The sequence below is a fragment of the Oncorhynchus tshawytscha genome, linkage group LG28 (assembly GCF_018296145.1).
Source record: "Oncorhynchus tshawytscha isolate Ot180627B linkage group LG28, Otsh_v2.0, whole genome shotgun sequence".
Lineage (NCBI taxonomy): Eukaryota > Metazoa > Chordata > Actinopteri > Salmoniformes > Salmonidae > Oncorhynchus > Oncorhynchus tshawytscha.
Genome location: NC_056456.1, coordinates 23,719,033 through 23,739,939, shown reverse-complemented (window position 1 = coordinate 23,739,939; position 20,907 = coordinate 23,719,033). Strand labels below are relative to the sequence as shown.

General features: G+C 41.9%; 1 protein-coding gene across 2 annotated transcripts in view; it reads left to right on the top strand.

The window, feature by feature from the left end:
- Positions 1-374: 374 nt before the first annotated feature.
- tnr (tenascin R (restrictin, janusin)) overlaps positions 375-20,907 on the top strand; it is a 151,225-nt gene continuing 130,692 nt past the window's right edge. For both annotated transcript variants that reach the window (XM_024391647.2, XM_024391646.2), the window contains exon 1: positions 375-633. The gene's annotated coding sequence lies outside the window, so the exon portion shown is untranslated. The remainder of the gene's footprint in view (positions 634-20,907) is intronic.

Here is a 20,907-nt window from a genome sequence, read left to right as displayed (position 1 = left end):
TAGTTTTTTGGTTATGATTGCCTGCTGAAACATTAATTCACATCTCTGTTACATACAGTATATTTTCTTGAAGGTAGGGGTCCCGCTGCCTGCTGACCGGTCAGGTTGCACCTTGTTCTTCAGAGGCATCATGCACTTGCCCAGGCACCCTCCTCCCTCCTGCCTCCTTCCTCCCCTCCCCTTCTCGATGTGTACTGAGCTGGGACAATCACAGTGAGATTGCTACAAGTAGTGTCTGGAACGCCCACTAGGGGCTGCACTAGTAGAGGAACAGCACAGAGAGATCAATACAGCACAACAAGAGAGAGAGCGAGTCAGAGAGCGAGAGGCAGAGAGCGAGTCAGAGAGCGAGAGGCAGAGAGCGAGTCAGAGAGCGAGCGGGGGAGAGAGAGAGCAAAAGCGAGAAGCACACATTGCTTCCCCATTGCAGCTGTGAGAGGCAGGGAGAGAGGAGAGCTCTCATCTGATCAGCAGTAGTAACAATACAGGGCTACATACATACTTGGCTGAAAGATCAATACAGTCGGCAAAAGATGCTAGGAGAGTGAGAGAGAAGCCTCTTGGAGATCAGTGTACAGCGAGAGAAAGGGACCGGCACCTGAGGGAAGAGAGAGATAAACCAAGGGAAATTGGGTAAGTTAGACTGCACGTTTTTTTTTAAATGAAATTGATGGCAGGTATAGCTTTGTTCCTGGCGGGGGTTTGGTTGACGGGGGCAAGATAACAAATATATCAATCAAAACATTATCCTGCTGAGCAGAGGGGCCACAACAATATCCAGCTAATGACTCCTCAGCAGGGACTAAACAGCAGACAACATCAGGAAACTAAACCGCTCTAATATTGTTAGAAACAGTTTCATCAAGCGCTAGAGCAATTTCATGTTACATTAATTGATACTGATACAATTTCACAGGACAATGAGTACTCCAAAAGTAATGCAAAAGTACTGCAGACTTTAATGGCAAGCACATTCCATATCACAACAAAATCAGTACTCTTAAAAACGTATTTGTTTTAAATGTACACCTAGTATATGGTTCCGTATCTAGTTACTCTGTATTTCACTGGAAAAATTGAATAAAAACAAAAAAATAATCTTTATCATTACTTAACCTTTTCTAACAATAAATGACATGTTCAATTGATCACATAATGTAGCATGCATTGTATAGATGTATAGATTTATTCCGTGTGCCGAGTACACAATATGAAACAAACCCATAACTGACTTGTTTTGGAGGAACACTATCAGTGTCCCTAATTTCCTCCACATATTCAAGTGTCTCAACTAGCCAATGTCACACTGGGTTCTGAGGCTTGTGAATGGGTCACTTAGCAAGAAAATCTGGGGTTGTCATTAATGTCAACAACAAGAAATATCAAAGGATCTTACTGTTTCACCTGCTGTGTACGTGTGAAAAGTGGTGGCGTGTCATATCAAACAACTCCGTTCTTTTAAGTTCTGTTTTTACTGCAGACCCCTTAACCACCAGGTCACTGAGTCTTGAAAACATTGTTGTCTGAAACTAAACCACTGCTATCATTTGTATTTTAGTTTTATTTTCCCAGATCAAATCTAAGCCAAGTATTATTGCTGTTGACTAAGAAACTGACTGTGTATACATCCAATCATTTGTTTAATGTTGTGTCAGATAAGGATGATATAGTGTGGTTTATATCTCCAGAAATAATATGTTTATCTCATGGTATTCTTTTTTGGGAAACATTTAGCTATATATCTGGTGTTCCTCTAGACAGCATCACCCAGTGAAGGTTACTGTCATATATCTCATGTGTCTAATTGGTCAAAGACAGCTGAACATATTGTTCATGGACCAGAGAGTCGGAGGTTTGCTGTTAGATATTAGCATGATGTTAACATCTGGTGGGGGAGGGTCCTAGGGCATACTCTTTTGGATGATTTACAGTCTGTACAGAAATCTCACACCATTGCAAAATAACTCTGTTGGTCCATTCTGTGTTGTGACTGTGAGATATAATTTGGTTAATTTTAGGCACCACCTTCATGCTGTGTGCGATGTGGATATAAGCTGGCTGTGAGTCTGGGGTAGAAAGGAATCAGTCTAAGGATTCATCATACCTCCCTGCCTCTCAATTCCCTTCTCCCCTGTGACCCTGTGTCATTAGCATGAGCCATGCTTTCAAAGGTTCCCTAAGTCTGAAAATGTAGATAACATTCTCTCTATTTCATCTACTAAGTAGATCCATCCATCCATAAAGTGTGACTTAGAAGCTAGCTTGCTAACCATACAGTGATCAATGAATGTGTGTAAAATGGCTGAAAATCACAAGGCATAATATGTCTGTGCTATATGTTAAGAGAATTGACAGAAAAACATCGTAACCTATTCCTTGTGGACTTTTGTTCATTAATAACGCTTAGAAATAGACTCATTCATTAGGTTAGGTTAAAAATATTGACATCATTAAGTGGTGCTCTTTCTCTTTTTTGCCTCAGCTTGATTCATTACTCTGTAGCTCAGGACGGTTTCTTTTTGTTCTCTATGTGAATAATTAATATTTACCAGTGTGCCAATGGGTAGCCAAACAACAAGATGATGTTAGTCTATGTGGTCATTAATCATTTACATAATATTTAAATCCTGGGGATTTAGTTCCCTGTTGCGCCCAGTGGTGATTTTGTTATAGAAGTTTCCCCATTACTCCTCATTATTCTGCATTCAAATGGAGGTATTTCATTCATTTGCATCATCAATCAAATAATGTATTCAGACAAACAGAGCTGCCAAAACACTGTTCAGGTGTATATAATACCAATAGCCAGATCCACCTAAATCTGTACCATTGTGTTTCTCTCAGGCCACTGTAATAAAGAAACTGACAGTGTGATGAACAGCTTCTTGCAAAAAAAATGCAACTGAGGACTTCTGAACAGTCTCTGGTTTCCTCCATCATGCTATCCCATTTCAAGCTTATTTTACGACAATATTATTACACTTACAATCAAAGGTCATTAGCTAATGACAGTGGATGCATGCAATGCACAATGATGATACAGTATAGAGATGGTGCTATGTGGTTGCTCTAGATTATTCTACCGGTCTTCCACACATCCCTTTGGGGTCACCATGGTCCGTTCTGTCATATTCTCAATCTGTTTGATGAATGCTCTGCAGACCCTGCACTGATTTGTCTGCACCACACACAGAAAAAGCCACACAAGCATTTCCATTTCCCAAAATCAAAGTATAGAAAACAGAAAATAATGAAACACACAAACATGCTCATGCAAATCTTCCTACCTATGCAACCCTCTGTTTCCCTGGCGAGAGATAGAGTAAGAGCCCATTTGAAATGTACAATGTTACTTATTATCATGCACCCGTGGTAGCATGGCTTTTTTCTCATCACCAGTGGGGGAGTTAAAGTGCATTGGCTTGCAGTGGTGCCAGGCTTCTATTCTGGCCTGTGGAGAAAAGCTCTGGAGACAATCCTCTGGCACAACAAAGCACTAGTGTTGAACTTAGACCATGCCTGTCTTCATTAATGTTTATGATGAATATATTAACTATGAAGATATTATTACACTGTTTCGGTTTGGCTGCCCAAGGCAGGCTGCATATAGTAGTAGCGTTCTCTGTGTGTCCTCTATTCGAAAGTCTGCATGCTCTTTGAGCACCGAAATGATACCAGACTCAGATAAATGTTAAGTGACAGTGGGCGAGCAACAAGTCAGCAGTTTGGTGGTCAGGAGTCTTATCCGGCAAGATAGATTCCGACTACCTACAGTTTGCTTTGAATTGCAGTGCTGGGCAGAGAAAATCAGCAATCGATGGAGGGCTAAAAAATCCCAGTTATATACTGCTCAGTGACAAAGAACGTTTGTCTTATCAGCTCTGTTTGATCATGCCTGAGCTAACCAGGCGATTGATTGTGCCATAAACCTGAAGGAAATGGGGAGAAAAAAAAGCATAAATCAAATATGATTTCCAATAGCTGGACAGGAGCTTTGGATTAGCTTTAATTCTCCTCAGATTCACAACAGTATATTACTGCTTGTGTCGACAGAAAACCCAGAGAACACTTAAACTGAACCGCAATAAAAAGTTAAGAAGGATGAGGATGAATGAAGACCATCCATCTTTCAGCTAATAATCATTTGAAACATAGGCCCTCTTTAATTATTTTTGCTATTTCGTTAGGACACTTCTTAGACCAGATCACTAAAAGTATAGTATGTGGACTTGTTCTCTTTATATTTGTTAAGGTGTTTTGTTTTATTTGATCTTCACAACAGTCATGGGATTTGTTCATCATCCCTAGTTGGGTATAATTTCTGCTTCTCTGATCCAGGTGTAGCAGTATACTATAGGGTGCTTCAAATAAATCATTTTGTAAGGAAGAAACAGTACAGTATCTCTTTAATAAGCATTTGCCTTACGGGTCTCTGAGGTTATTTTTATCCACATTTTCTCCTCCCAACGTTAGGGAACGAGGAGGGCCATGCTAATGACTTCTTATTAGTGGGATGAGAGCAGTAGTGTAATGCAGTGTCTCTGGTCAGAGTTGCCCCCCCCCACCCCCACCACCACCTTACCCTAAAATCAAAATGAATTGAATGCATCAGCCAGCCAGCCACTCACAAAATATAGACTTCCGATTGCTGTCCAAATTGCGACATGACTATGCATCTGCCTATCGAATTGATGATGGACTTTCTGTGGTGCCAGGGCATGTAGCATATAGCTTTGCTTTAGCTAATAGACCAATGTTTATTGGTAGGCATATTTGGTCGTGATTTTCTCATGTTAAGCCTAACATTTCACAATGCTATACAGTGCATTCGAAAAGTATTCATATCTCTTAACTTAAAAAATAAAATAAAAATCTTTGTAGCTTTATTCTAAAATGTAATAAATAAAAATGCTCCCTCATCAATCTACACGTAATACCCCATAATGACATATCGAAAATAGTTTTTTAGAAAACATTTATTACAAATAAAAAACAGAAATACCTTATTTACATAAGCATGACCCTTTGCCATGAGACTTGAAATTGAGCTCAGGTGCAGCCTGTTTCCATTGATCATCCTTGATTGTTTCTACAACTTGAGTGGAGTCCACCTGTGGTAAATTCAATTGATTGGACATGATTTGGAAAGGCTCACACCTGTTTATGAGATCAAAAGAATCATCCATAGAGTTCTGAGACAGAATTGTGTCGGGGCACAAATCTGGGGAAAGGTACCAAAACATTTCTGCAGCATTGAAGGTCCCCAAGGACCTCCATTCTTAAATGGAACAAGTTTGGAACCACCAAGACTCTTCCTAGAACTGACCATATGGCCAAACTGAGCAATCGGCATAGAAGGGCCTTGGTCATGGAGGTGACCAAGAACCTGACGGTCATGGAGGTGACCAAGAACCCTGACGGTCAATCTGACAGAGCTCCAGAGTACCTCGGGAGAGATGGGAGAACCATCCAGAAGGACAACAATTTCTGCAGCACTCCACCAATCAGGCCTTTATGGTAGAGTGGTCAGATGGAAGCCACTCCTCAGTAAAAGGACTTTTCCAAAAGGAACCTAAAGGACTCTCAGACCATGACAAACAAGATTCTGTGGTCTGATGAAACCAAGATTGAACTCTTAGGCCTGAATGCCAAGCGTCACGTCTGGAGGAAACCAGGCACCACTCATCACCTGGCCAATACCATCCCGACAATAAAGCATGGTGGTGGCAGCATCATGCTGCGTGGCTGTTTTTCAGCGGAAGGGACTGGGACACAAGTCAGGATCGAGGGTAAAGATGAACGGAGCAAAGTACAGAGAGATCCTTGACGAAAACCTTCTCCAGAGCACTCAGGACCTCAGACTGGGGCAACGGTTCACCTTCCAACAGGACAATGACCCTAAGCACATAGCCAAGACAACGCAGGAGTGGCTTTGGAACAAGTCACTGAGTTTGAAGGTAGGCCTTGAAATACATCCACAGGTACACCTCCAATTGACTCCGATGATGTCATTTAGCCTATCAGAAGCTTCTAAAGCCATGACATCATTTTCTGGAATTTTCCAAGCTGTTTAAAGGCACAGTCAACTTAGTGTATGTAAACTTCTGACCCACTGGAATTGTGATACAGTGAATTCTAAGTGAAATAATCTGTCTATAAACAATTGTTGTAAAAATGTATTGATTTGTGTGACTTATGTCATGCACAAAGGAGATGTTTTAACCGACTTGCCAAAACTATAGTTTGTTAACCAGAAATGTGTGGAGTGGTTAAAAAACGAGTTTTAATGACTCCAACCTAAGTGTATGTAAACTTCCGACTTCAACTGTAAATGTGATTAGTTTAAAAAAATGTGTAATACATTTGAAAACATTTCTAAAATATTGTTTTTGTTTTGTCGTTGTGGGGTATTGTGTGTAGATTGATTAGAGAAAAAACTATTTAATAACTTATTTAATAAGGCTGTGACGTTAAAAAAAGTGAAGTATTCTGAATTATTTTCTATTGCACTGTACAGTACATGGTGTTACAGGGTGTCCATTTAGACTCCTGGCTGGCCTCAATAATGTAATTACTTGTTCAGTAATTGAAGTTTCAAATTCAAACATTTTGGATAAAAAAATATATTTTCTATTCAACAGCATACTAATCAGCAGCCATTTAAAAAATAAAATAATATACAACTGTCCTGTATAGCCTACCTGAATCAGCATGACAAGAGCTTTCCTTGTGCTATCATCTCCCAGCTTGGATAGAAGGTTGTTGTGTGCAAAACCAATCAATTACTGTCAATCACAATTTGTTTTCTATGAAGAGGCCTATAGTAGGTACAGTAAGGCGCCGTCTTGCATTTTTGTGTCAAATGTTTTCACACCGGCCTATTGGTCTATATTGCAGGCCGACTGTTTTCTATACTGAGTATTGTCATTTATCTCAATCTCTTTATTCATAGACTCATTAACGGACACTCTTACTGACAGTTGTGGCTGGTTGTTGTCTTTAGGTCTCTCTTTATGTAGTGTTGTTGTGTTGTCTCTCTTGTCGTGATGTGTGTTTTGTCCTATATTTTTATTTAATTTATTCTTCATTTTAATCCCAGCCCCCATCCCTGCAGGAGGCCTTTTGCCTTTTGGTAGGCCGTCATTGTAAATAAGAATTTGTTCTTAACTGACTTGCCTAGTTAAATAAAGGTTCAATAAATAATAACAAAAACAATAATATTGACAACCCAGACTGTCTTTCCTGAGACATTGTGCATCATGTGTCCATTGCGCTGCACATAATTTAAACTTAGTTTTGAATGATGCATTACAAGATATACCAGAGATAAGGGACTGTTTATATTGCAACCACACAACTAAACCACCAGTTCACCAGTATGAACCAAATCACAAACCGCTTTTTTTTGTTTGAGCCCTCAAGAACTGTTGTCCACTTAAGATGATCATCTGTTTGCATCTGCTGTCCAGTATCAGTACTACCTGTCCCAGAGCTTCCTATACAGTTAATCTCTTTCCTTAACATGTTGAGGGCAGCAATTAAGGAGAATGTGAGAGGCTTAGCTAAAGATGTTGCAGAACTTCGGTATTTGAAGCACCACTCCCTTCTGCCTGGTTTCCCTGATGTTGCTAAAGCAATCAAGCTGTTTTTAACCATCCCTTTAACTGTCACTTTTGCAGAGAGATCATTTTCTAAATAAATCTCATAAATAACTACCTAAGAAGTATTAGGCTCTCGTTCTGATATGCGCTTTTGAACACCTGAGTAAGGTAAACTCATTGCACTGGTGGTGTCTTAGTCTTTACCACAACATTTGTTCACCGATATCCCCCTACTTTCAATGATTTCATTTTCAAGGCCTGAACCACTTTGACCAGTCACATTCTTGATGCCCAAGAAACAGGTACTTAGCTTGCTAGTAGATTTGGAAATTAAAAAGGGTTATGAATTACTTTTTGGAGGGTTACTGTCAAAATTATTTATTAAATGAAGAAAAAATATACCGATGTCAGACAGGCGCATGGGGCCCCAAGAGCTTGTGTGTGTCCGGTACAATTTCTTTCCACAGCATCCATGCATCTATTATGCTGGTCTATTCTGTGCATAGCTTCTGCCAAGGGTTTCCAACTCTTAAACTTCTCTGAATCAAACCCATCTTTAAAAAGTTATTAGGGATAGCCTCCTTTTTTTCAATTTTATCCTAAAATGACAAACAAACAAGGATATGCCTTTTCTTGGTACCATTTGAAAGGAAACACTTTGAAGTTTGTGGAAATGTGAATTGAATGTAGGAGAATATAACACAATAGATCTGGTAGGAGAAAATACAAAGAAAAAAACACGTTTTTTTTTAAATGCAACAAAGGTCCCACATCTAGCCATCACTCTGTTTGTAATTTCGATTTTCTTAGATGCAATTTTCTTAGATGCAAGAGACACCTGAGCCGAAGGGTAAATATGTTTTGGGTGTTTAGTATCTTTCTCTTCATATCTGTATTGCAGTTTCAGATGCTGCTTCCAAATAGTGTGTAGATAAAACGCCTTCATTAAGTATTCACACCCCTTAACATTTTCCACATTTTGTTTTGCTACAACCTGAATGTAAAATTGATTACATTTAGATTATTTTTGTGTCGCTGCCCTACACACAATACCCTATAATATCAAAGTGGAATTATGTTTTTACAAGTGAATAGAAAATGAAAGCTGAAAATGTTTTGAGTCAATAAGTATTTAACCCCTTTGTTATGGCAAGCCTAAATACGTTCAGGAGTAAACATTTGCTTAACAAGTCAAATAATAAGTTGCAATAATAGTGTTGACTACCTCATGAAATGACGACCTCATATCTGTACCCCACACATACAAGTGAATTTATTAATTACTCTTTGGAATGTGTATCAATACACCCAGTCACTACAAAGACACAGGCGTCCTTCCTAACTCAGTTGCCGGAGAGGAACAAAACCACTCAGGGATTTCCACCAGACACCAGGAGATTAATTTACCTTTCAGCAGGACAATAACCTGAAACACAAGGCCAAATCTACACTGGTTGCTTGCTTACTAAGAAGTATGAGGATTCTGTGTTATGCACTATAGCCCGTTACCATATATGTGATTGAATATGATCTGCTGTTGGCTTGTGTGGATGTATGTGTTATGCAACATAGCTGACTTGAGACATTGTTAACAGTTTCAGGGCCATGGGCCTTTCTCATGATGGAAAAATACAGAATAACATGAAGACAGGAACTGTGCAATGAGTTGGGTGGGGCACATTCAGAACGTAGTGTTGCGAGAACAAACAGTCTTTTGTTAGATAACAGAAGCCAGGTGCCTGATAACTGTATATTCTACACAACTACAACACTGACCACTGGAGCGCCAGGGGGCTGGGACCAGCTCTGCGCCAACAATCAACGATAGGCTGGGTGAGTCTAAACCACGCCCAGTCTCTACTCTGACAGGCCGGCTAGGAACCAGGAACTACTTCTGTCAAGAGTATATTACAATATCTTTGTCAGGAACAAGTCAGTTCTCTGTTTGCCCTGCGAGGTGGGACAGAGAGCCCGTATATATGAAAATTGCATTTACCACTTATTGCTTAGCTAATAAAAAGTACATAGTATACAATCGGTGACTCATTGTCATATTTATCCTGATACCAGATTCGATTGACGCAACCCTAACAGAAGACAATGGCTGAGTGGCAAAGTTTTGACTTTAATCTACTTCAAAATCTATGGCAAGACCTGAAAATGGTTGTCTAGAAATGACAACCAATTTGACAAAGATTGACACATTATTTTAAGAATAATAGGCAAATGTTGCACAAAGCTCTTAGAGACTTACCCAGAAAGACTCACAGCTGTAATCGCTGCCTGTCACTCCCTGACCTTAGAGAGCCTGTTTATTTCTCTATTTGGTTAGGTCAGGGTGTGATTTGGGTGGGCATTCTAGTTTGTCTATTTCTTTGTTGGCCTAGTATGGTTCCCAATCAGAGGCAGCTGTTTATCGTTCTCTGATTGGGGATCATACTTAGGCAGCCCTTTTTCCCACCTTCAGTTGTGGGATCTTGTTTTCTGTATAGTTTATTTTGCCTTACAGAACTGTGCGCTTTCGTTTTTGTCGTTATTTTGCTTTTGATGTCATGAATAAAAAGTATGATGTACACCTACCACGCTGCACCTTGGTCCAGTCATTCCACAAACGGGAGCTGTAACACTGCCAAAGGTGCTTCTGCAAAGTATTGACTCAGAGTGTGAATACTTACAGTACCAGTCAAAAGTTTGGACACACCTACTCATTCAATGGTTTTTCTTTATTTCTACTATGGTAGAATAATAGTGAAGACATCAGAACTATGAAATAACACACATGGAATCATGTAGAGTGTTGAGGGGGGAATATTTAATCTGAAAACGAACTGTTATTGGCAGAAAGGTCTGGAACTCTTTTTGTTATTGGTCTATATTATCTTATACCGCCTGGTGATGTCACCATCAAGCCACAACTCCACCCATCAAGAAGGTCCTGTGTATATTGTATTTTCAACCAGCAACTCTCAGGAAATTACATTTGGTCAACATTTCTTCACAGTTTTACAGTTTTTGTTTTATCAGCTTTTCTAAGATATAATACAGAAAATTGGGAAAATATAATTTTGACCACACTGGGCCTCAAAGACATTTTGAGTCAGTCCAATGGCCTTGCTTATTTGTGCCAAATACGATCTAAATAGTTTCTGTAAGCTAACCTTTTGTCACACCCTGATCTGTTTCACATGTTTTTGTGATTATCTCCACCCCCCTCCAGGTGTCGCCCATCTTCCCCATTATCCCCTGTGTATTTATACTTGTGTTCTCTGTTTGTCTGTTGCCAGTTTGTTTTGTTTTGTCAAACCTACCAGCTTCCCTCTACACCTGTCTCTCGATTGTTCCTGTTTCCTAGTTTTACCGGTGTTGACCATTCTGCCTGCCCTGACCCTGAGCCTGCCTGCCATCCCATACCTTTGCCCCACCTTTCTGGATTACTGACCTTTGCTTGCCCTGACCCTGAGCCTCCCTGCCGTCCTGTACCTTTGCCACACCTATCTGGATTACTGACCTCTGCCTGCCCTTGACCCGCCTTTTGCCTACCCTTTTTCAATTTAATAAACTGTTGTTACTTCGATGTTGTCTGCATTTGGGTCTTATCTGAAACGTGTTACCTTTATTTAACCAGGTTATTCTCTTGAGAGACCTGGACCAAGACAGCAGCATCAACACATTAGTTACAGACAATTTAATATAAAAAGCAGCACGGTTGTACATGACACAGGTTTCGAGAAAAAAAAGCATTGAAGTGCAATATGTCAAATCAGAGGGCCATTACAGTATCAAAATATGAAATAGTATCAACACAGCATAAAATAGTATCAAATATTATCAAATACTTCAACATGCTTTCTTACATAAGGCAACACCGACTAGTGACAGGGTGACAACCAGAAACAACTACATGCCTCAACAACCTGTTCTTCTATCACATGTATCTCCTCTCACAGGCGGAGACGGAGGCTATGGAAACATATGTCTCTGAATCCCTGCGTCAGGGGTACATTCGGTCCTCCACTTCACCCGCCTCCTCGAGTTTTGTTTTTGTGAAGAAGCAGGAGGGAGGTCTGCGCCCGTGTATTGACTATTGGGGTCTGAATCAGATCACTATGAGGTATAGTTACCCGCTACCGCTCATAGCCACAGCAACAGAGTCAATGCACAGGGCGCGCTTCTTCACCAAATTAGATCTCAGGAGAGCTTACAACCTGGTGCGTATCCGAGAGGGAGACAAGTGGTAGACAGCTTTCAGTACCACCTTTGGGCACTATGAGTACCTCGTCATGCCGTATGGGTTGATTAACGCGCCAAGATTTCAGGGACCTTCACGGGCAGGGTGCAGTGGTGTATATTGATGACATTTTGATATACTCCGCTACACGTGCCGAGCATGTGTCCCTGGTGCGCAGAGTGCTTGGTCGCCTGTTGGAGCATGACCTGTAGGTCAAGGCTGAGAAATGCCTGTTCTTCCAACAGTCCGTCTCCTTCCTAGGGTATCGCATTTCCACCTCAGGGGTGGAGATGGAGAGTGACCGCATTGCAGCCGTGCGTAATTGGCCGACTCCCACCAAGGTAAAGGAGGTGCAGCGGTTTTTAGGGTTTGCCAACTACTACTAGGGCTTTTGGTCAGGTAGCGGCTCCCATTACCTCACTGCTGAAGGGGGGCCTGGTGCGCTTGCAGTGGACAGCTGAGCCGGACAGGGCTTTTAGTCACCTGAGAGCTCTTTTTACCTCGGTTCCCGTGCTGGCCCATCCGGATCCCTCTTTGGCATTCATAGTGGAGGTGGATGCGTCCGAGGCTGGGATAGGAGCTGTGTTCTCTCAGCGCTCAGGTACGCCACCGAAGCTCCGTCCCTGTGCCTTCTTCTCTAAGAAGCTCAGCCCAGCGGAGCGAAACTATAATGTGGGGGACCGGGAGTTGTTGGCTGTCGTCAAGGCTTTGATGGTGTGGACACATTGGCTTGAGGGGGCTAGACACCCCTTTCTCATCTGGACTGACCACCGCAATCTGGAGTACATCCGGGCAGCGAGGAGACTGAACCCTCGCCAGGCAAGGTGGGCCATGTGTTTCACGCGTTTGTGTTTACCCTTTCAGACCAGGCTCCCAGAACACGAAGGCAGATGCATTGTCCCTGCTGTATGACACAGAGTAGTGGCCCATGGATCCCACTCCCATGGATCCCACTCCCATACTCCCTGCCTCCTGCCTGATGGCGCCGGTAGTGTGGGAGCTGGACACGGACATTTAGCAGGCATTACGTGCGGAGCACGCTACCATCCAGTGTCCCGCTGGGCATCTGTACGTCCCGTCTGCTGTCCGGTTGATCTATTGGACACACACGTCACCCTCCTCTGGTCATCCTGGGATCGGTCGGACAGTGCGCTGTTTGAGCGGGATGTACTGGTGGCCTACCTTGACTAAGGACGTGAGAGTTTATGTTTCCTCTTGCTCGGTGTGCACCCAGTGTAAGGCTCCTAGGCAGCTGCCCAGAGGTAAGCTACACCCCTTACCCGTTCCACAGCGGCCTTGGTCGCACCTGTCGGTAGATTTTCTTACTGATCTTCCACTCTCACAGGGTAACACCGCGATCCTGGTCGTTGTGGATCATTTCTCTAAGTCCTGTCGTCTCCTCCCTCTGCCCGGTCTCCCTACGGCCCTACAAAATGCGGAGGCCTTGTTTACACACGTCTTCCGGCACTACGAGGTGCCTGAGGATATAGTGTCTGAACGGGGTTCCCAGTTCACGTCTAGGGTCTGGAAGCCGTTCATGGAAGGTCTGGGGGTCTTGATCAGCCTTACTTCAGGGTTTCATGGGATGTGGGCAGGTTTCTGCGGTCCTATTGCCAGGACCAGCCGGGGGAGAGGGCGGAGTTCATGCCCTAGGCCGAGATGGCACAGAACTCGCTCCTCCACTCCTCCACTAACATCTCTCCCTTCCAGTGCGTACTGGGGTACCAGCCGGTTCTGGCGCCTTGGCATCAGGGTCAGACCGAGGTTCCTGCGGTGGACTACTGGTTCAGGCGCATGGAGGAGACATGGGAAGCTGTCCGTGTCTACCTCAGCAGGCTGTGATGCGCCAGAAGGTTAATGCAGATCGCCACCGTAGTGAGATCCCGGTGTTCGCACCGGGGGACCGGGCCTGGCTCTCGACCTGAAACCTGCCCTCCCACCTGCCCTGCCGGAAGCTGGGTCCATCTATTGGACCCATCTATGCTGCAGGAGTTCCACCGTCGTTGTCCGGATCGCCCTGCGCCTCGCCCTCCGGGTCGTCCCCGAGGCCGGTGTCGACGCGCTGCTGGAGCCGTACGTCGGGGGGGTACTGTCACGACAGAGTTGGTCCCTCTCCATGTGCGGGCGGCGTTCGGGGGTGGAAGCCGCCGACCTTCTAGCCATCGCTGATCCTCTTTTCATTTTCCTTTGGTTTTGTCTTGTCTTGTATCACACCTGATTCCAATCCCATTCATTATTATTTTTTATTTTTTAACTCTCTGTTCCGCCTTATTGTCCTTGTTGGTGATTGTTTGTTTGTAAGCTATGTGCAAGATATGTTCTGGCGACAGGTTTTGTACCCACTTCTATTATTTTGTATATTTTGGTTTCCATTCGGGCTGCTGTAATATTAAAGTTTGGTAACATTTTACTTGACACCTTGTGTCATAAAACGTTATGAAACTGTCATAACCATGTCATAATATGTCATATGTCATATGGTTGGTATGTTTGGTGTTCCTAATATTTGGTATACTCAGTGTATATAAAACATAGGAAAGTGCATTTTTGATTGCACTGGGCCTTTAAGAAAAGGTCAAGGTCACAGTGATTCAACATGTTCAGTAGGTCCCATATACCCTTATAGTTAAGTAGGTTCTGAGGGAATATAGGGCTGAGAGAACAGATGTTTGAGGAAACATAAGGCTGAAGGATCATAGAGTTGATGGAACATAGGGCTGAAGGATCATAGAGTTGATGGAACATAGGGCTGAAGGATCATAGAGTTGAGGGAACATAGGGCTGAAGGTTCATAGAGTTGATGGAACATAGGGCTGAAGGATCATAGAGTTGATGGAACATAGGGCTGAAGGATCATAGAGTTGATGGAACATAGGGCTGAAGGATCATAGAGTTGAGGGAACATAGGGCTGAAGGATCATAGAGTTGATGGAACATAGGGCTGAAGGATCATAGAGTTGAGGGAACATAGGGCTGAAGGTTCATAGAGTTGATGGAACATAGGGCTGAAGGATCATAGAGTTGATGGAACATAGGGCTGAAGGATCATAGAGTTGAGGGAACATAGTGCAGAGTGAACATAGCGCTGAGGGAAAATAGGGCTGAAGGAACATGGGGGAACATGGGGCTGAGGGAACATAGGGTGGACCCCATTTAAATCTATATGAGCTTTAATCCTAAATAATGTGGAAACAAATCAGGATTGCACTGCCACTGCCACTCTCAAGTTAATTGACGTGATTAAGGACTAAAACAATTGTTTGTTCCAGTGAAGATTCCATATGTCTGCAATTAGAGAGAATGGTATCATTAACCTAATAATGATCTTATTGCTCACAAATGGAGGCCTCATTCCCATTCTGAGTGCATGTACGCACACACACACACACACACACACACACACACACACACACACACCACTATTGTAACTGCTGTTCCATTTATCACACTAGCCACGGTATGAAAGCATGCAGGACACTAAAATATGCTTGCATAATTTGAGTTGTTTCAATTTTTAGTTCCGTAAAGCTAAAGGTGTCAAGTTTCAAAGTTTATTCACCATGTGCACAGGATAAAGCAGGTGTAAACATCTTAATCACAGAAGTATCTTAACAAATCAGATGTAGAAGAATAAATAATTGGCTAAATACACCAGAGTACAGTCTTTGTTGTCTGCAGTATTCTGTTTCAAACTTATTTTGTGGCTGTTATCCACCCTTTCAAACAGCCTCTGAGTGCGGAATGCTTACATTAGTGATTCTTGTCATTGGGCTTTCATTGTCAGTGTCAAAGCCTTATTGCCAAAGAACCGAGTGAACCAATGTCCGTGTTGTTTACTGTGCCTGCATCAGAACTGACAATGAAAGCCAATGGGAAATAGAGTTTTCATTCTCCCCTGTCCAGTGTTCATGTTTTTATTGTGTCCACAGCTATCTTTCTACTGTGTCTTCTGTGTTGTTTCTACCGTTTCTCTTGTATCTACAGTAGGCGACTGGACCAATTAAAAGGTGTTGTATTAATTATTTTGGGTTTCAGCATTATCAGAATGGCTTAAAATGACTTCCTGATGGCTCCTGGGCAGTGGTATTAATGACAGCTGTGGCACTGATTTAAATTCACCCAGTAATTAAGCAAACATCATTGATTTCCCAATTACACTTTTCTCTTGGCTCCCTCACTCGCATTACCCTGCCTTCATGCCTGCCTGGCTCACTGGCTTCCCAGCCCCCCTGCAGCTGTAGGCCAATCAGATAATTGTAATTTGTGAAATGAGCAACAGTCAATTCCAGTTAGACAGTGGTCAGACACATTGATATTCCGTGCGCTGTTGAAAACCTTTCCTTCCTCTTGCTAATTGACAGTGGAAACAGGGGCATTTTTGCTTGAAACCAAGTTTGGTTTATCATAATGTCTGTAAGAGGAATACAACTGTTTTGAACAAAGAATACAACTCTGTTGAGTGCTTTATCAAGAGAATCTTACTATGTGGCAAAAAATGTATCTGAATCTACATTTGAACTACTCAGTTCTATTTTTCAACATGAGGATAAGTAGATGGGGTTAGGGCTTCACGATATGGGAAAAACATTTTATTAAGATTCCCCCCCCAAATATTGCAATTTCAATTCTTCGCGCTATATACAACTGTTGGAATCATAGAAATAGAATTATTTATTTTAAGAAGCGAAAAGGAAAGCAGCATTGTTCTTGTTTGAAACAATTTGTTGACAGTATTTCACCTAACAGAACAGCATGCAAGCTTATTGTGAATCTAACGAGGAGGTGGAACTGTGTTGCTTGAGTGACAGGGGGCGGGCTTGGTTTGTGCGGGAAAGCAGCCGTAAGAGGAGAAAAAAAAGTATATTATCAAAACGGATGTTACACGTGGCTGAGAAGCGTTTCAAAATATTGCATGTGATATGGATTTCTTGCGATATGACTACAGCACATGTCAATATTGCAATTTCGATGTGAATTTGATGAATTTTGCAGACATAGATGAGGTTTTCTTGTGTTGGTGGTCTTTTAGCAGTTAAGAGAATAAATGAGGTTTGCTTGTGTTGGTGGTCTTTCAGCTGCTAGTTCTCCCCATCTGTGCGGGCAGATGGAGGACAGCTCCCACATAGCTATGTCTGCTGCCAAGTCTTCTCTATCCTGCTCTGTAGTTAAAAGGAAAGGACTCGGCTACTGCTCAGCATCATGGCTTCACCAGTATCCGAGTTTTGTGGTGTGGTGATTGTTCTGCTGAGGGTAGTGTAAAAAAATCTTAGTGTTATCATGTTAAGAGCCCAATCCTGGAGGTGTAAGTTATACCCCTGTGGGGAAAGCTGTAGACCTAGGGAGAGGGTGTCAGAGTCTAGGGTTGGATTCTCTTTCTTTTCGTTGGAGCCTCCAAGTTGCCTCATTGATGCTCAAAGAAGCTTGTGACAAGAAATGCTTAGTGTTGCCATGCCAATCAGTTTGTGACCTTTTAATATATAGTTGATGTCGGACGTTAACATATACTTAGGTTGAAGTCATTAAAACTCGTTTTTCTACTTTGTGCATGACACAATACATTTTTCTTTTCCAACAATTGTTTATAGACAGATTATTTCACTTATAATTCACTGTATCACAATTTCAGTGGATCAGAAGTTTACATACACTAAGATGACTGTGCCTTTTAAACAGCTTGGAAAATGCCAGAAAATGATGTCTTGATTTTAGAAGCCTCTAATTGACATAATTTCAGTCAATTGGAGGTGCACCTGTGGATGTATTTCAAGGCCTACCTTCAAACTCAGTGCCTCTTTGCTGGACATCATGAGAAAATCAAAAGATATCAGCCAAGACCTCAGAAAACAATTGTAGACCTCCACAATCTGGTTCAATCCTTGGGAGCAATTTCCAAATGCTTGAAGGTACCATGTTCATCTGTACAAACAGAAGTACGAAGGTATAAACACCATGGGATCACTCAGCCGTCATACCACTCAGGAAGGAGACGGGTTCTGTCTCCTAGAGATGAACATACTTTTTTTGTGAAAAGTGCTAATCAATCCCAGAACCACAGCAAAGGACCTTGCTGTGGTACAAAAGTATCTATATCCACAGTAAAACGAGTCCTATCTTGACATAACCTGAAAGGCCGCTCAGCAAGGAAGAAGCCACTGCTCAAAAACCGCAAAAAAAAGCCAGACTACGGTTTGCAACTGCACATGGGGACAAAGATTGTACTTTTTGGAGAAATGTCCTCTAGTCTGATGAAACAAAAATAGAACTGTTTGGACATAATGACCATCATTATGTTTGGAGGAAAAAGGGGGAGGCTTGCAAGTTGAAGAACACCATCCCTATCGTGAATCACGGGGGTGGCAGCATCATGTTGTGGGGGTGCTTTGCTGCAGGAGGGACTGGTGCACTTCACAAAATAGATGGCATCATGAGGAGGGAATATTAGGTGGATATATTGAAGCAACATCTCAAGACATCAGTCAGGAAGTTAAAGCTTGGTCACAAATAGGTCTTCCAAATGAACAAATACCCCAAGCATACTTCCAAAGTTGTGGCAAAATGGCTTAAGGACAACAAAGTCAAGGTATTGGAATGGCCATCACAAAGCCCTGACCTCAATCCTATTGAAAATGTGTGGGCTGAACTGAAAAAGCATGGGCGAGCAAGGAGGCCTACAAACCTAACTCAGTTACACCAGCTCTGTCAGGAGGAATGGGCCAAAATTCACCCAATTTATTGTGGGAAGCTTGTGGAAGGCTACCCGAAACATTTGACCCAAGTTAAATTACTTTCAAGGCAATGCTACCAAATACCAAAATTGATTGTATGTACATTTCTGACCCAGTGGGAATGTGACAAAATAAATAAAAGCTGAATTAAATAATTCTCTCTACAATTATTCTGACATTTCACATGCTTAAAATAAAGTGGTGATCCTAGCTGACCTAAGATAGGGAATTTTTACTCGGATTAAATGTCTGGAATTGTGATACCATTTGACGTGCACTCATCACAGAGGAGAGCTTCTGTGGCTGAAGTTTTCACATTGAGATGAAACAAATGTTGGTTGGTATTTTAATAGATGTTATTTGTGGAGGGATGCCAACAATTGCTTAAAAACTTGAGAAATGTTACCGCAGGTATTTTTATTCTCTTGGTGACACAGGAGCAAAGTTGTCTTTACTCCTTGAACACATTTCATGCTCCATGATATTCAACACCTCTTGCTGAAAACAGCAGGTATTTGTATAAAACCTGCAATGGTAATCACTGAAACATTTTAGATAACTGACCTTAGACTAGTTTGTCAAAAAGAATTGTCCACGGAACAATATGTAGGTGTTTTGTGTATGCCGTTGCGTCCCCAACTTAAAAATAATATCATACTGAAGTGGTTGTTATTATCTATGAAATCTAACAAATAAACCTCACATTAGTTTGTTACTGTGAATGTGTGAATGTGTTACCAAAGCACCTCACCCCCCCCCCCTGCTCCATAATCAAAAACATGCAGTTGTGGTTCTTTATAAAGCAGATTCAGAGCCTGGATGGCTTTAATAAATTACACCTCCCACTCTGATCATCACCATTTAGAACCAGTCACACCTCTAGTCAGTCTATGTTCATATTTCTCATTACATAAGCCAGTCCACCCAGAGAGATCACACAATGAGCTATTCTTCCCCTCAGCCCAGCACTCAGTCAATGGTGCACTCAAAGGGCTTTAATAGAGGAGAGGAGGACATTGGGACTGGCATGGAGCTTTGTTCCAATTAAGCTATTTGAACAAAAATCTGACCAGCCTCAGTGAGAGAGGACGTCTTTCACAGATACAGTAAGACCAGCTTCGGTGTAGAGAGGATATAGCAGTCCACTGGTAAAAGACATAGATATTGAGTATATTGATCAAAGATATTCTCCGGTGCCATTAAGTATTTTTTAAACCACCTGTTTTGGGCTGGATGTGTCAATGTGTAGTTATACATACATAATCTATGAGCAGAATTAGTCTTATCTCAATTGGCCATGAAATCCCTACTTTGAAAGAGTCTGTTTACTGCAAGCTGTGCAGCACCATAGCAATTCGAGCTCCAGCCAATGAGGCTCAACACCTTGCCATTTGAGTGACAGCTAGCAAGATGCATATACTATACAGCAGAGTGAGAGAACAATGATGTGAGGCACATATCTGCACATGTGACGTGATATGCAATTTTCAGGGACCACTTTTGGCTCGTGAGAGCTACTTACAGAAGAAGCATTGGCTAAAAAGTACACGAAAGAACCAGAGAGTTCTTGGTAGCTGGTGAAATAACATGGCATTTCCACTGATTTCATTTGATATCTGCTTGACCTCAATATGTATTGACTTTGTAGACGGAAGCGAGATGGAATTAGGGCACATGAAAAAGCATTGACCTTAACATTAAACACTTAGACATCATGACACACACTAGGCAGTTCAATTCCAAAACTTCTCAAATTCTCAAATCCTTTCCAAAGGAAAGCTCTGTGCTGTTCTCAATTAGTGTCTCTTCATGCATTGAGGTAGCACTGCTCAAAAAACATGAAGTAATGAAGCAGTACTGTTGAATAATTTACCGAGCAGTTCCCTCAAATTTAGACGTACTCAAATTATAATATTTTAATTCATGGGTGTTTGTTTATATTGGCCTACTTATTATTTGTGGAATAGGCTTATGGAATAAGTGAATGTTACTAACCAAACAGTGAAATCAGCTTGCTGAATGAGAGAAGTCTGTCTGTGGTGATAAGACAGTAACATTTCAGAGTAGGATGGCTGCCATTACTTCTCACTAGCTTGGGATGGCTTAAAACGCGAATCCCTTAGAAGTTTGATAATTCAAATTGGAATTGTCATGGGAAAAGCAGAAACAAAGGCATACTAAGACATAAAAAACCATTGTATGGGGAGAACATTTTATCTTAGACAATAAGACAAGGTGGTTAATTGGCTTTTTCATTTACAATTATCAGCATGAGCAGTTCAAATAATACAACACAACAATAGCTGGTCTACACTATTTGCTTAATATTGCATATTGTATGGTGCTTCATGTG